The sequence below is a fragment of the Prionailurus viverrinus genome, chromosome B4, assembly GCF_022837055.1.
Source record: "Prionailurus viverrinus isolate Anna chromosome B4, UM_Priviv_1.0, whole genome shotgun sequence".
Taxonomy (NCBI): domain Eukaryota; kingdom Metazoa; phylum Chordata; class Mammalia; order Carnivora; family Felidae; genus Prionailurus; species Prionailurus viverrinus.
This window is the reverse complement of record NC_062567.1, coordinates 43,411,475-43,428,118: the sequence shown is the minus strand read 5'-3', so window position 1 is coordinate 43,428,118 and position 16,644 is coordinate 43,411,475. Positions and strand designations below refer to the sequence as shown.

General features: G+C 40.6%; 1 protein-coding gene across 9 annotated transcripts in view; it reads left to right on the top strand.

Annotated features, from left to right (window-relative positions):
* The first annotated feature begins 521 nt into the window (after positions 1-521).
* The window catches only part of DUSP16 (dual specificity phosphatase 16), a 90,191-nt gene continuing 74,068 nt past the window's right edge, over positions 522-16,644 (top strand). For 2 of the 9 annotated variants that reach the window (XM_047865370.1, XM_047865371.1), the window contains exons 1-2: positions 1,277-1,954; positions 8,478-8,606. The gene's annotated coding sequence lies outside the window, so the exon portion shown is untranslated. Of the gene's footprint in view, positions 1,026-1,105; positions 1,190-1,247; positions 1,959-2,297; positions 3,111-3,161; positions 3,553-8,477; positions 8,607-16,644 lie in introns of those variants that run through there. The other 7 variants (XM_047865364.1, XM_047865366.1, XM_047865365.1 and 4 more) reach the window with 7 other exon arrangements.

The window sequence follows — 16,644 nt, the reverse complement described above, 5'->3', positions numbered from 1 at the left end:
CTCCTTTTCCTCTTCTGAATGATGAGCTGGAGGTTCCCAGAGGCTAACCCCAATACTAACCTTAAATGATTATCAGTAGTAACAAATGCACTTTAGTTGCAGGATTTAAATACAGAAAAGCAGTACAGAGATCTTTCTAACCCACCCCAAACCTGCCTCTCAGTTTTTTGGCCAGTTAAAAAAAAAAAAAAAGTCCCTCAGGCAGTGTCCAAATGGACATTCCACAACAAAGATGCCTTTAGGGACCAATGTCCCAAATCCAGCACATTGTAAATGGAATATTTTAGGAGCTAGATTATTCCTGCACATAAATTCTGGCTCATGGAGCAGTCCACTCGCAGTGTGCTTTTCCGTCGTTAATCACATCTTTGTTATGTGATATCCACGTGAGTACTTCTCAGTAGAAGCAGCTTCATGCTCAAATGCTCAAAGAACGCTAGAATAAAGCTCCGATTGTCCTATTCACTGATTCCAAGTCCTGGTTTGTCACCACCTCAGGTCTCCTCTAGTTTTCCAAAGAGTGTAATGTAATCTCACAGGAGAGCTATTCTGATTAATCCAAATTAAAAAAAAAAATGCACGAAATGTGTAGCGTTAAATCAACAGGGGCTTGCACCTCTCAAGAGACAGTGAACCTCCGGTCTGATTTAAAAATGATTCGGCGCTGCCCGATGTAGAAAACACGCTAGAAAAGAATTTTATGCTGCCCACACTCATTAAAATTTGTAAACGTAAACAAGTAAACATAAACAAAGTAAAATAACGAATGTGAGGAACAGTCATGTGGGGTCTTTAAACGACAAACACGTGTAGATGGCTGAATGCCTGACAACACACTACAGTGATTTTTCTTAAAGTACCTGTAACTTCTCTTTCACAAGAGACGGCAGTGCCCTACATTTGGGATTCATCAGACTTTTGAAGGAGTGATTGTAATTCTCTCAAATCATTGTTTGCGTTTCTTCGTGCTGGTGAGGCAGCTGGAAACAGCGCAACCAGGAGGAAGAAGCTCTGGGTCTCCGGGGGTAAGTTGGGGGCGGGGGGAGGAACACGCTTAAATACCTGTTGGGGCGCAGCCCCCGGCCCGGGGTCGGGGCTGGCGGGCGCGCGGGCGCGGAAGGAGGAGGCCGCGGGGGCCGCCTCCTCGGGCAGCCCCGGCTCCTCCCAGCGGCGCCTGCGGAACCTGCCAGTGAGTCGCCGAACTCCGGAACGGAACGTGACCCGACCCCTCCCCGAGCGGCCGAAGCGAGGCGCGGAGTCGCGCTGCGGACCCGGGCGGCCGCGGGATGGGCGGGCGGGCGGGCGCGCGGCCCCGCCCGGCGCCCACCGCCCTGCCCTCGCCTGTCTCCTCCTTTCCCCGGGGCTCCGCTGAGTTCATTCACTGGGATTGGTTTCAAGTGACGCCATCTCTTTATTTTTAAACCAATGACCTCATCCGCGCTTGAAGTTTCCTGACCAGCGACTCTTTCTCTTTCCCCCCAACCCCCCACCCCGCCCCCCCGCCTTTCCCCCTCTGTCTGTGTATCACTGTTTGGGGGGCTTTAATCAGTTTTTAAACGATTATTATCACTTCTCCCTCCCCCCCTCCGCTTTCCCCACGCGGCCCCCCACCTTCACCTCCCCAAGTTCTTCACCCCTTTCAACATTGTTTTTTCAAGGCTGACGGGGGGGGGGTGTGGTGGTGGAAGAGAAAGAGTGAAGAAAAGTTGCAAACGTCTTCCCTCTTTCTAAACTTCCCACCCCCACCCACCCCTCAGAGAAGGAGAAGATAATATAGTGAAAAGAAGAGGAGGAGGAGGAGAGCGCGACGGGACGGACGCGAGCGGGAGCGCAGCCGCCCTCCCGGCTCCGCGGCGGCGCCTCGCACGCCGGGCAGGCGAGGGGGGCCCGAGGGGAGACGCCGTGACAACTTTCATTTCCCCCGGAGGGAGTCGGGAGGTCGGCGGCCCCAAAAGTAAGTGGCCTCCGGCCGGCGGCGCGGACCGTGCGGGCGGGAGGTCGCGGGGCTGTGGGGGCGCCCGCCCGCGCCGGCAGCATGGACGCTCCGCGGCGCGCCCCGACTGTGTGGGCGCCGTGCTCTAAGCCCCGCGGGCTCTGCCTCCCCGGGCGTCCGGGCCACCTTTCCGGGAGGCGGGGTGGGGGCGACCGCGGCCCCGAGCTGCACGAGCGTCTGAGCGGGGGTGTAGGCCTTGTAGGGGGCCGGGCCGGGCGGGAAGGGGGCGGGCGGCCGGGCGAGGGGTCTCGGTCCGTGCGCCCCCCGGCCGCGCCGGGGCGAGCGGGCCCGGCCGCCGGATGCCGCCGCGAGGAGCCGCCGCCGCCGCGGGACGCGGTACCTTCGCGGGCGAAGCTGCTCACTTCCAGGCGCGACTGTTACACAATACGCCTGCCAAGTGGGGCCCCGGCCTGACTGTTCCCATTATCCCAAATTCGCCTTTGGTGTAAGCAGCGAGGCCACCTGGGTGGTGACGGTGCTGCGTTCTCCAACCAAACCGACCAACCAAAAACTCGGTTTTCACGCTGGGGCCCCAGTCACGGTGTTGGGGGCGCGCCCGTGACTTCTTTATTTACACTAGCCGTAAAACGTGAGAAATAAGAAAGCCCAAGGGGGCAACCGAGGGTCTGTTTATCATGTATGGCTTCAGGTAATAAAACACCAGGGAGAAAAATATTTATGCAAAACTGAAGTTTTCAGATAATGGGTTAATTTCCTAGAACAAACCAACAAAAACCCGGTAATTGAGAAAATACGAGTAGATCTGAAAATGAATGGATACTGCAAAATCCTAAAGGAGTTGATTAAATGCCAGCTGCCAAGATCCTAAAGCCCTGGGTGTTTTCAGATTTTTTTTGGAGAAAGCACACCTCTCACCAGCCTGCGATGAATAAAGTGGAGAGGAAAAACCTGTTGCATAATCCCATTTGCCGTGGGGTTTGGTGTGCCGTCCCCTTGAACCGAGGGGAAGTGAGTTAAGATGCAGGGTTTTTAAAACTCTCTGAAGTTTTTATTTACCCAGTGCTCTGGCTGCCACTTCTGCTTTAAAAGATTATAGGTAAATACTCTGCTCTTACAAGTGAACCAAACCTATCAAACCTGTTTAGAAAATGACCAGGTATGTTTCTTTTCTTTCTTTCCGGTGTGTGTATGTACGTGTGTGAGAAATTTACCATCCATGAAAGACCTTCTAACTATTTGGGGAAAGTAGGCTGTCAGAAAAATGCCTCTTTATGCCACCCATTTTGTGGGGCGGATTGAGAGTGTACTTAGGTGACAACTGTTTCCTCAAAGGATGTATACGATTTCAAATTCCATGAAGAAGAGCGCTTTTTAAAGTTAAGGTAAATTTTTAAAGGAAGAAAAGAATTCTTACCAGTTAATTTTTAATGATTTACCTTTCCTTAATTTTTAATTATTTACCTTTCCTTGAGAATCCTGTATATTGGTGGACACACAGCTTGGGAGGCCGTAGTTAATTGAGATTTGTGGAGTTCTGTATTTGGTGATGACAGCAAGCTGGAGAAATACATTGAAAAACTAGGAATTTATGGCTTTGGGTAGGTATTTTCATCAGAATGTGACGAGAGACCGTGAAAATTTTTTTGGTTTTTGTTTTTTAAAACAAAGTTGTAGAATTCACTGAGTTTGAAGACTGTTGTGGAAGGTTGCTGTTAAAAAAAAAAAATGGGGGGGGGGCGGTGGTTAACACTGAACATCCTATGTGAAAACTTGAACTAAGTAACACCAGCCCAAAGAGTTGGTTTTTGGGTAAGATAATGTATACTTATCAAAGTTCCACGTGGGGGAAAATTAAAAATGGTTTATTAATTCTGGTAATATGAATAGTGTATGAAGGAAAGTCGGTTCAAGCACTGTAACCCTACATTCACATGTAAAATAATTGAATAGCTATAAAGTAAAAATAGTCATGAAAAATTGAGGATTAGGGGTCTCTGTGGCCAAAAACTTAATGGCAGTAACTGTAAAGGGGGCAGAGGGAAGGTCCTGTTAACCCAGTTCTTTTCCTTTTTCTTACACGTTTTAAAACTATTTGTAGAAGTGATGCTGAGATCAGGTCTGAGATAGGCGCAGAGTTTAGGCTGGGGTCAGAAGGGCCAGGGTTGATGCTGTTTTCTATAAATGCTTGTATCCGGAATTTGATTCCATAGAGGTTTTGCTATATGGGATTATATATTGATGAAACTGATTTACATAGCTGTCCAGTATTAATGTTTTCCTATTTTCAACCAGTCACAATATTCTAAATATAATTTGCTAGAACTACCATGGAGTTTATCCTAGAAACCTGACTTTTCCCAGATTATCAAAAAAAGAAAAAAAAAAGTGGAATTTTCTATCCTGTGTTACTGATTAAAATTTCACTGAACGTACCTTTAAAATGTTTTGCATTCTCAAGGAAACACTACTTTAAATTGAAGAAGTAAATTAATATAGAGTAAGTTGATTTGGATCCGAATCCCAAGAAAAGGGAGGAAATAAATCAGGGGAAACAGAAACCAGATTTTATGATAGACTTCAACAGATTGGAAAAACTAGTTAAAAGGCTTCATAGGAAAAACCACAGTGGATGCTTGATTGGCTTTTTAAAAATTGAACCAAAATTTAAAACCAAGACACATATCCACCATCATAAAAGAAAATATTACTAATATTGTCTTAAGCAAAAATGTAATTAAGAAAGTAAGTCTTGCCCAAAGCCACATATGATATATTCTAAAGCCAGATGTCAATTTTTTTTTATTTTCTTGTTGTGGATAATCTCATGTTTTTATACATTCCATTAGTCCAGATGATCAAGGGTTGGCTATGTAAAGGGATGAAGTTCATAAAGGTTGGTTGGCTTTAAGAGGAGGCCATTCTCAAACACTGAGAAAGGGAGTTTGAAATTTAATCAAATAAATGACTGGAGGAAACAGAAGTGACTCAAAAAGAAGGATTTAAGGCAGATTACTAAGAACAGGTACAAAGAAATAATAAAAGCTTACTAGGGGTATGATCGGTAAAGAAGGAGATGAGATACATCTTGGCATGAAAGAAGAAAGGCATAAAGGAAAAAACTCTTCAATACCAAGGCAACAAGAAGGAGGTAATGAAACTTCACCTCCTTAAGTGGGATGAGATACCTCATTATAGGTATCACCAGAAAGTCATGAGTTTCATTACATAAAAAATTTAATCTTGGGGGAAGGGGTGGGTAAAGTAAATTATGAGCATAAGTCCTAATTAAATGAGAATTTAGAACTTGACTTGAAATTGCCAAATATAAATTTAAAGTGGAGACCCACTGCAATTTCAATTAAGTTATTAGAAAGGGAGAGATAGGTTATAAAAAGTTGAAACTATTGACTAAATTGATTTCTAGATTAACTACAGATATAAATCAATCAAAACATTTATTAATGATATACTGTTTACATATACTGAGGTGGATACCAAAAGCTGGAGACATGGATCCATGCCCTTAATAAGGGGAGGAGGATTGTAAGAATTTGTAAGGGAATTACGTACATATGAAATGATACACAGTTATCAGACAGCTGGGAAGTGCCAAATTCTTGGTGTAAGGGAGAAAGAGATTGGGGCATTGGGGGAGGTAATGGGAAGATAATCTTCATAGAGATAATAGAATTTGACCTTGGCCTTAAAGGATGGTTAACATGTGATGGAGGAAAGGAAGTGGGGGAGGTCATTCATCCATCTCTTCATCAAATTTATTTGTAGCCTCTACTATGTGCTAGACGCTGTTCTAGGAACTGGGCATACAGTGGAAAATAAGAAAAGTTTTTGTCCTTATGGGGCCTTACATTCTAGTGGGAGAAGAGTGAGGGACAGTAATAAGTAAACATTACATGGAAAATCTGATGACAAATTTTGATGTCCAATGAAGATAATAACGGGCAGGGTCAAGGAAATTATAGAGGGCTAGTTACAGTCCCACTTATTCTGTGAATAACCTGTTTTGTGTGTGATATCCTGATGAATGTTGATGATACAACTTTTTAGTATTTATTTGTAGTCCAAACCAATTTGTGTAAAAGTCTACACATTATCTTTAACCATTTTTTTTTTAAAGAAACCTACGTAACATTTTTTAGATTGAAGCATGCAGGCTTTGAGTTTTTAACTCATTAACAATTTACCTACGATTCTTTTGCTACCATTTGCCAAGAACCTCCTGCTATCGCAGTGATGTTAGTATGATTGTTTACAGCTTACCTAGGGTAATGATGTACATATTGGGCTGTATGCTTAGATTCTCTGTCAGAAGCACTATTCCTGTAGCAATCGTGCTGTAAAGCGAAGCTAAATTCCAAGGACAGGTTGTTTTCACAGTACCTTCTCGAGAACATGAAAACCAAAGATGTACAGACAGTAGAAGTAAACTGTTCATCTTAATGATCGGATAAGAGAAATAGGGTAAAGGGTGACACCTCTGCAGGTCTTGTCCACACAGTCCAAGATTCCAGTGGCTATTTTGGGCTGCGTTGTATTCTGTGTCCGTAATTACGTCTTCTTCAGTGTTTGTAAGGGAGTTAGGGGTCTTGCTGGAAATACTGTCTTAAGCTTAGGAGCTTTATACTGTTTTTCTACAAATAGGAGAAACTTGGAGTGAAATGTCAGTTCCGAAATGGAGAAGTGTGGACTCATTGTAGTCATCTGACCTTTGGGTTTTCTTTTGTTGTTGAGAAGATGTTCTTTATAGTGTCACTGAAATTTTTTTAGTGACTATTTCATGATTTTGGACACATTTATGAAGTACTTCTCAAGCCTTCCTTAAGAAATTTGTTCCTTCGTTTTCTCCATCATTTCTGTAGTTTTAAACTGAAAAAGAAATATATATATATATATATCCACATAGCTGAAATTAAGATAAAAGATTTATATTAAGCATATATTATGTGTGCTTCTACAGTACATTCTGACGTACTTGGGATGAGCCTGTGGAAAAGAAAAGTTTTCAGCGGAGGTGGGAAATTCTTTAGCATTCCCTTGATTTCCTTCTAAACTAAATATTTAGAGAAGAATTGTAGCTCTAAATGCCAGGGGTGTGTGGTGTGTATGAGGACAGCAGAACTCAGATTTGTCTTAGTGACTGGGTGAGGAGTGGGGCAGACTGCAGTTTACAGAAAAAAGATGCACTGTAAATTGTGATGGTAAATGGCAAGGTAATTACTACTAAACCGTTTCCATTCTTCCCCTTAAAATTCATGAGGATAGGCATGTGTAGAGAGGTATATGCTACTTACTGTTTGTATTGCAGCTCCTGTCCTAAATAGTGCCTAGTAGAGTCGTCTTTGGATAAATATTTATTGAATAAATTCTCAGAACTGGTATTTTTGATCATTATGCCTCTAGCTTAGAGCATTGTTTTTTGAGCTTTGAGTTGAAACCTGCAGGGGGTTGCCTTATAGCCTTGGGCACCTGACTTGTTTGAGGAGTCTACTCACTCTAGAACCTGGACCCTGACCTCACCTCCAGCTTGCCTGATGCCAGCTGACCTCACCTCACCTTGTCCAAAGCAGTAGGGGTGGGGGTGTGGGGGGTTGTCACCTATCAACTCCTTCTTTTCCTGAGTTGCTAAGCTGTGTCCTCTTCTGGTCACTTTTCAGAACACTGAAGTGTTGCCAGTCTGGCCTATCTTATCATGGGTTTCTTTTGTTATTTTTGTTTGTTGTTTGGTTGGGGGAGAGGCATATTCCTCAGGAAGATAGTTCTTGACTTTGTTTTGTAAACTGTACGTGGTATATAAAGCATGGTATTATATTCTTTTCCTTCCTAGCTTTAGCTAAAAATCTAGGGTTCTTTTGAAAATGAACTGGTAACTGATCTTTTGATATGAACTAAAAACACTGTTCTGTTTGTTTGTTTGTTTTGAGACAATCAGGAAATTAGAACATGGAGTGTGTATTAGATGATATTTAAGAATTATAACCATAAAGTTTTTATCCATCTTAATAGTATTGTGGTTATGTTTAAAAAGTCTCATCTGTTAGAGGTACATACGGAAGTTTTTATAGGCAAAATGAAATGATGTCTAATACACGTTTTTTAAAAACTTCAGGACAGGCACAAACACACACAAATGGGAAATAAGTAAAACAATATTGGCAAGTTTTTGATAATTTTTAAGCTAGGTAATGGGTATATTGGGGTTTGTTACTGTTTTCTGTATTTTTATGTATATTTGGAAATCCCATAATAGCTAAAACATATATTGCCAATTATAACTGTAAAGGAAGTAATTTAATACAGTAAAGTTATGTGGTTGGACATTTGAACTAATTTTTGATTATCTCCATTTTGCATTTTCTATAAGTTCTTTTAGTAATGAATTTTTAGAAGAAGAATTTTGTAGAAATTTGCCTTTTAGAAGTGTTTTAAAACTCTTAACTTTGAGACCTTGTAATGATATACTTGTAGTTTATAAATTGCTTTGACGTATTTTGTCTTTTATCCTCAGAACAAGATACGAGTTATCCATTTTACAGATGAGGAAGCTAAGACCTTAGACTAAGTAATTTATCCAGATCCCAAAACAAGTAAGAAGTGGTGCTAGCCCTGGAGCCGAGATCTTCTGATTCATTTTCAGGTGCTTCTTTTTTTATATACACATTCTTGTAAGTGTTCTTTTTTGTGGTGTTATAAACCAGTGGTTTTCAAACGTTGTGGTGTCAGGACATCTTGTACGCCTTAAAAATTATTGAGGACCCCAAAGATCTTTTGTTCATGTGGACCGTATCAATAGTCAACATATTTTAAATCAAGAAATGTTTAAAATGTTTACTCATTTAAAAATAACAAACTCATTAGGAGCTCCTGGGTGGCTCAGTTGGTTAAGCGTCTGACTTCGGGCCATGATCTCATGGTTTGGTTGTTCGAGCTGCGCATCAGGCTCTCTGCTGACAGCTCAGAGCCTGGAGCCTGCTTTGGAATCTGTGTCTTCCTCTTTCTCTGTCCCTCTGCCACTCATGCTCTGTCTCTCAAAAGTAAGTAAATGTTAACAAAAAATTAAAAATGACAAACTTATTAAAGGTTAATGAAAAAGATCTTCCAAAACAAAAAGTATAGTGAAAAGTATGACATTTACATTTTTCCACTTGCTTTACTGTGTTGTTTATTTTTTTAATTTTTATTAAAAGATCTTTTTTTTTTTTTTTAATGTTTATTTATTTTTGAGAGAGACAGAGCATGAGCAGGGGAGGGGCAGAGAGGGAGACACAGAATCTAAAACAGGCTCCAGGCTCTGAGCTGCCAGCATAGAGCCGGACACGGGGCCTGAACTCACGAACCCATGAGACCATGACCTAAGCCAAAGTCGATGCCCAACCAGTTGAGCCACCCAGGTGCCCCTACTGTGTTGTTTAATAGACAGTTGGATTTCCATAACTGCTTTTAGATCCAATCTGTTGCAGTAGTGTTTGATTTGAATTATATGAGGAAAACCCTCAATATACAGATATATAGTTGAAAAAAGGGTGGACTATTTTAATATCTTTTCATGTGATTGTGGATATCCTTTGTCACATCAAAACTCAACAGTTGTATATTCTGTCTTTTATTCATTCTCTCCCTCTTCTCTCTCCTTTTTTCTCCTTCTCTTCCTCTTTTTCTTTCTTTCTCTCTCTCTCTCCTCTAGTTCTCTCTTTCTCTCTCTCTCTTTCTCTCTCTCTTGCTTCTTGGGGGCAGAGAGAGAGAGAATCCCAAGCAGGCTCCACAGTCAGCTTGGAGCCCAATGCGGGGCTCGAACTCAAGAACCGTGATATCATGACCTGAGCTGAAATCAAGAGTCAGACGCTTAACCAACTGAGCCACCCAGGTGTCCCAGCAAGTGGTAGATTCTTAAGTTAGTTGCAATATTGAATATGAAACCATATCAGTGAATTTTTTATACTCTAACATTAAAATTTTGTTGGTCTGTCCTTGAACTTTGGATGGATCTTTGACCTGTATGTGATTTTGAAACATCACGTGTTGGTGATTTGAAAAATAATGGTTTACTGAGTTATGCAGATCTTTCAGATGTTGACATATTTGATTACACAGTATTTAACAAATCACATTCTTTTTTTTTTTTTTTTAATGTTTTTATTTATTTTTGACACAGAGACAGAGCATGATCGGGGAGGGGCAGAGAGAGGGGGAGACACAGAATCTGAAGCGGGCTCCAGGCTCTGAGCTGTCAGCACAGAGGCCAACACGGGGCTCGAATGCACGGAGTGTGAGATCATGACCTGAGCTGAAGTCGGATGCTCAACCGACTGAGACACCCAGGCGCCCCTAAATCACATTCTTTTATATGTCCATTATTCTCATCAAAAAAGTCTTTCAGTATTAGGAAGTGGTCAAGATTTTGCTGTCAAGTTCAGGTTTTCAAAAATTCTTATTTTATCTTGAAAGCTCAAATTTTATCATTGTCAACAGATAGTGTCAGTTTTTTCCTTGAAGTGTCAGGCTCACTTTATTCATGTTAGAGAAAATATCTGCCACATACCTCAGTCTGATTAGCCATTGTCTGCCACTCATTCTTTTAAGCAAAAATGGTATTCTATGAAAAAATCATGGTTTAGCTCCCAACTCAAACAATTGCATAAATGCTTTTCCTTAAGGCAGCTGTTGTACTAGGTATGCAGCAGAAGTGTTTCTTGTATACTTACCATTTCGTAACACAATATTATAAAGACCAAGTTCTCAGGAGTCAGATGCAACAAAAATAATAACTCTGACTGTTTTGGCAAGGACATTGTGAAGTGAAACCGACTTTTTAAAAAAATGATTGATGTAGTGAAGGATATAATTATTACTCGTATAGTTCTGTACTTCTGCCTTGATTTATGCTAAAGCACCAGCAGTTTTGCCCACCTTTGCTTTTGTACCATTAGAGCAGATATCAACATGGTTTTTTCAAGATAAATCATGAGACTCAAAACATTATTTAATACTTGGAGTAATTCAACAGCATTTATGTTCGTTGCCAACCATTCACATGAAAGAAGACCTTCTTCGATGATTAGTTGGCATGGATACTAGAAAGTGAAAACAAAACAGTCCACCCACATCTACGGATCTGTCCACTTACAAAGCATAAGTACCGTCCTTAAGGCAAGATATTAACTTGTAATTCATGTTTGCAACAAAATCTTTAATTTGATGAGATGCTGCATCATTTTTTTAGGTGGCACTGCTGTGATTTCTTTTACTAATTTTTCATCCAACATTCAGCAGTGTTAACCATACCAACCAGTGCAATATGGTTATTTACTTTGTATAATGCTTCGGTGGTCTTTTTATTTCTTAAAACATTTTTTTATGTTTATTTTTGAGAGACATAGATCATGAGCAGGCGAAGGACAGAGAGAGAGGGAGACGCAGAATCTGAAGCAGTCTCCAGACTCTGAGCTGTCAGCACAGAGCCCAACTGTGGGCTCGAACCCACGAACTGTGAGATCGTGACCTGAGCCAAAGTCAGATGCTTAACTGACTGAGCCACCCAGGTGGCCCAGTTTTTTTATTTCTAACATGAAAAATCTTTGGGTTTTAAAGAGTTCACCATGTCAGTGACTAAAACATTTAATTTCTTTAAACACGAGATGAATTCATTGGGCGATAATGAAGTTGTGGAGATGATAGCAGATATTAGCAGAAATTGCTATTGCTGAGAGCATAGAAGTACTAAGAACACACTCAGTTAATTTCTGAAAACGTACATATTTATGCCTTAAACTTTCTACCTTAGAAAATTAAAAAAACATAAGAATCTGTTAGTTGGCAGCATGATACATTATCATCACACACCACATATCCTCTGGATTCACTGTTGTACACTCATGAGAGAATGAGAGCAAAAAAGGCAGATTACATCTTTGTATTACTAAAAATAATTTTGCCATTGTGGATCCCCCAGAAGGGTCCCAAGGGCCTCCCACCCAAGAGTCTCTGGATCACCCTTTTAAAATGCTGATATAGGGGCACCTGGGTGACTCGGTTAAGTGTCCAACTCTTGATTTTGGTTCATGATCTCATGGTTCATGAGATTGAGCCCCACGTGGGACTCTGTGCTGACAGCGTGGAGTCTGTTTGGGATTCTCTCCGTCTGTGCCCCTCCCCTACTCATTTTTGATGTCTCTTAAAAATTAATTAATTTAAAAAATGCTGATATAAACTAGCACCATGTCCTATCATATTTTTAGAGGAGTCTATCGTAGACATCTATAGCAATTAAGTAATGTTTCCGTCTTGACTGATTAATTTGTCAGGAAGAAGGGAGTATGCTATTGTGTGGGATGAGCCATGTGACCCAGAGACCATAATGGGTGGAAGGTCATAGAACATCAGAAAGTGGTTGGTAAAGGGTAGACGGAAGGGAGGAGTCGGTAAAAGCATTCTACAACTTAACAAAAAATGAGCATTTGTTCTCCTGTTTTTCTTTTTGTAAACTAGAAAAGCTATTAGCCCATATATACGTACATATATAAATATACGTTCATACTCATTTATGTCTGGGCTCGAACTCAGCAGTACTTGGTCATTTTTTGGGGTGGGGGGAGCAGAGAAGAGACAGTATCATAATTAAGAGGATGGGTGCTCATCACAGTCATTTGTTCTTCCAACTAGGGAGGCTGTTGACCTTTCTTTCCTGAGGAAGCTGAGGGATGACAGAAGACAAGTGAGGTTAGAAAGAAATTCTGAAAGAAGAGTGAGTGGCATAGCCATTGCCGATCATGGGAATAGCTGTAGGCAGAACTGGGCTGTGGACGGAAGTGGAGAGATAAGCACTGGAGAGCAGAGAGGACTGGGGGTGAACTGGGTTCTCCCATGTTCCGGACACTGGAAGAAGTACAGAGATGGGTGCAACAGGAGTCTTGGAGCTGAACGTATATTTGAGAGAGTTCTATCAAAATACAGTTAAAATAACTATTTTAAATAACTGCACTGGATAGTCTGCAATTTTTTACGTCTTACCAACATTTAGATTTAATTATTATAACCCATGTATTTAATTACAGTAGGAGAAAATAACAATGCCACGAGTTTGGTGCAATGCTGGTAAGTCTCTAAGCTTTGGTTAGGGCATCAGTATATGAAAATAGTGGCCGGGGCAGGTTTGGAACTGAAAATTCAAGAGGGAAATTTGAATACTTTATTTTTTACTAACAGGAGACCGAAGAGTTTCGTTCCAATAGATCTCCTTTATCAGTTTGTTATATATGTGGTACTTATTTCCAAAAAGGATTTGAGATGGCGGAAGGAAGGATCTAAGTCAATAATCAAGGACAAACATGATTCTAAATTATGTTTTTTCCCCCTATTCCCTACTGATGACATTTTAATAGAGACATATAGTTGAGGTACTGTAATTAAATTGGTCTTTATTTACTATGCAGGAGAAATATAATCCTGTCCTCTCTTAGTTGCATGTAGCATAAGCAGAGTATATTGTAAAGGGAGTGAGTTTGGGCAGGAAGATCATAGCATGTTAGAGAAAATTTTTTAAAAAATTCAGGACTGCTTTCAGCTGTAGTTAACAGAAAGCCACTAGCAGAGGTTTAAACCATAAGCCGTTTATTATTGCACAGTTCAGAGAAGTTCAGAGGTATGTGGTCTCTGTTGGTTTAGCTGCTCCGCAGTGTGCTCAAGGCCCCAGCTTTGCTCTGGTCTTTGACTCTGCCATCTTTTTGCATGTTCATTATTGCCACCAGGTAACAAAATGGCTGCTCACTTTAGACATCACATCCGTTTTCAAGGCAAGAAAGAAAGGGAACCAAGCAAGCAATCCCTCCTGTGCTTGCCTGACAGAGAACACAGTCTTTCCCGGAGGCATCCATCCTATTTTCTCTGAAGTCTCATATGCTTGAACTGTTTTTACAAGACTGCCCCTAGTTCTAGGAGAGGCTGGGGAACTGTGAATGGCTAAGGGAAATGGCATGGTTGGGGTAGTGTGCATCATGTATTGTTTCCTAGGCTTTGACACGTTGCATGCTGCCCAGGAAGAACTGGGATTCTGTTAGCAAGTTAGAAGGGAAGCAATGTCTGTTGGGTAGCTTTGTGTCTGTCACAAATATGCGGAAAGGAAAGCCCAAAGGATACTAAGTAACTTGCTAAAACAACTTTCTTTTAGTCTAGAGAGTGTTTTGAGTGTTCCTTCTCAAATAAGGCCATATCTATTTTCTTGTTTTAGTGGAAGGTTATACAGACCTATATCCGTTAGTTCTAGAGCTAATTTAAACACCGTTAGGTCTCAGTCTTAGTGTGACATAAGAATATTGTATTAGATAATAGCAGATATAATCTCCAGTTCTAAAATTCCTGTCTCCTTTTTTTCCCTGTCTTGACCACTCCACATTTATTATCTTTTTTCAATCAAAAAAGTGAACAGGATTAGAGAGAAGATACAAAAACGTATGGTGTTTCCTAGTCATCTTGATAGCTGCGTAGGATCTTTAATAAAGATCTTGATGGCAGGGCACCTGGGTGGTTCAGTCTGACTTGAATGTCCCACTTTGGCTCAGGCTGTGTATCTCACGGTCCGTGGGTTGAAGCCCTGCTTTAATAAACAGTAAAATAAATAAATAAATAAATAAATAAATAAAAAAGATCTTAATGGCACAGAAGGTTAAAGTTAAAATGGGGTTTTGAGGGGCGCCTGGGTGGCGCAGTCGGTTAAGCGTCCGACTTCAGCCAGGTCACGATCTCGCGGTCCGTGAGTTCGAGCCCCGCGTCAGGCTCTGGGCGGATGGCTCGGAGCCTGGAGCCTGTTTCCGATTCTGTGTCTCCCTCTCTCTCTGCCCCTCCCCCATTCATGCTCTGTCTCTCTCTGTCCCAAAGATAAATAAAAAACGTTGAAAAAAAAATTAAAAAAAAATAATATGGGGTTTTGACTTTTGGGCAGTTACTTACACTACTACTGCCTCAAGTTTCTGCTGAAAATGGAAACTAAATATTTTTATTTTAATAGAGGAATATGTATATACATGTGTGTAGTCTATAATCAAAACACCCTGGGTACAGTGTTCTGAGAAATTGCCCTTTGTCCCAACAGGAGGCATTTTATCTTTATTTTTTAATTTTTTTTTATTTATTTAACATTTTTTTTAATGTTTATTTTTGAGAGAGAGAGGGAGACACAGAATCTGAAGCAGACTCCAGGCTCTAAGCTGTCAGCATAGATAGAGCCTGACATGGGCCTCAAACTCACAGACCTCTAGATCATGACTTGAGCTGAAGTCAGCTACTTAATGGACTGAGCCACCCAGGCGCCCCCAACAGGAGGCATTTTAAACTCTATTGTTAAAAACCTGGTAGAACATCCCCTTTTGCTTGTTGGGCATTTGTTCTTATTTGTTAATACTGTTCACACTGCATATTTGCTTTAGATAAAATTAAAGGACAACCAAAGGAAAGTGATCTCCTTCATGCATTATGGCAACTAAATTTTACTTGATTGAGGCAGAAACTTTGAGGTTTTGAGTGCCTTAAAAAGGGATTCTACTTGTGTTTCAGCAAGAGCAGTGATCTGGTTCCTCATATAAAATCCTGTCAAGTTTATATGAATTTGGATATACAGTGAGTTGAAAATCATATTCCCACCTCTAGCAAATTGCAGAGCAATTACACTTGCTTATAAAAGAGGCTGTTAAAATGTTAACATAAAAAGTTTTAATCTTCTATCCAACAAAACTCTTGTAGAGCGATCCCACTGCATTTTATTTGTGGTTTATTTGTGGTTTATCAGTATTGGGAGACCCTGGAGATTAACATTGTTAACTGTGGCATTTAGGGGACCAAAAGGCACCTGCACTTTTGGGTGTATTTTTCAGAATAAAATGCATGTATGTATAACAATTTAATAGCTGCTTAAAACAGCTTAGGGGTAGCTTAGGGGCATTTAATTTCGTTACCACAGAATATCCAAATATCAGAAACTTTTTCTTCTACAGAAAGCCTCTTAAGTATGTAATTAAAGCAATTGTTTCCATTTTTCCTTATGTGAATGACTAAGAGCCTTGTTAATGTAAATATTCAGGAAGCTTGATTTTATAACCAACAATAAAAATCTTGTACAGCGGAAAACCCCATCTCTTGTCCGCAGTCCAACTGAAAGACAAACTCAGGCGTTTTTTTTCTGGCAGATGAATGACCCTTGTGGAAGGATCTTAGATGCTGTCAGTGGCTATCTCATTACATAATGTAATTAATGAGATGTTAGTTTAAAGAGAGTATTTTGGGGGGGGACGGGGGGAATTTCCAAGTACAAAATGTAGGCAATGTGGTATTCACTTGCCAGGAAAAAGTAGTTTTATACAAGTTTTTAGTAAAAGTTATTGTGAAATCATTGGAGATTTTTATTATGGAAATGACCTTAATTCATTCATTAAAATAAGCACTTTGGCTTCTGAGTCTGGTAGGCTTTTTTTTCTGGACAAAAGATCCATTCTTTTTGCCAGTGGTCATCAATATGTCATTGTTATCAGCACAAACAAGTATTTACTGAGTGACTTCTAAGAGTGAGGTATTAGAAGGGATGCAAAGAAGTATAGCATGTACTTGGTCATCAAGGAGTTTATACTTGTCACCATCTCTTTATTTTCTACTTTTCATGATTTAAACAAATCACCATAAAAGACTCCTTA